We start from the raw sequence: 341 nt of genomic DNA, 5'->3' as shown, positions 1-341 counted from the left end.
AATTTAATTATAATTTTAATTTAATTATAATTTTAATTTAATTACAATTTAAATTTAAATTTTAGATTTATATTTATATTAATTTATTATATATAAAATTATAATACAGAATTAATTTTGAATTGAAAAAAATTAATTTTATAATATACGTAAAATTTTGTGGCGGCCTAAGCCCTCACAAAATATTTTTTTTTAATCTGGAGGTTATTTGTGGCGGCCTAAGCCCTCACAAAGGAGGGATTTTGTGGCGGCCTGGGCCCTCACAAAAGTTGATTTTAAAATCAGTCTGTCCTTTGTGGCGGCCTAAGCCCTCACAAAGGCAGACTTTTGTGGCTGCAAAA

This window comes from Cicer arietinum, chromosome 7, assembly GCF_000331145.2.
Source record: "Cicer arietinum cultivar CDC Frontier isolate Library 1 chromosome 7, Cicar.CDCFrontier_v2.0, whole genome shotgun sequence".
In the NCBI taxonomy this organism is placed as follows: domain Eukaryota; kingdom Viridiplantae; phylum Streptophyta; class Magnoliopsida; order Fabales; family Fabaceae; genus Cicer; species Cicer arietinum.
Note: the sequence above shows the minus strand (reverse complement) of the source record.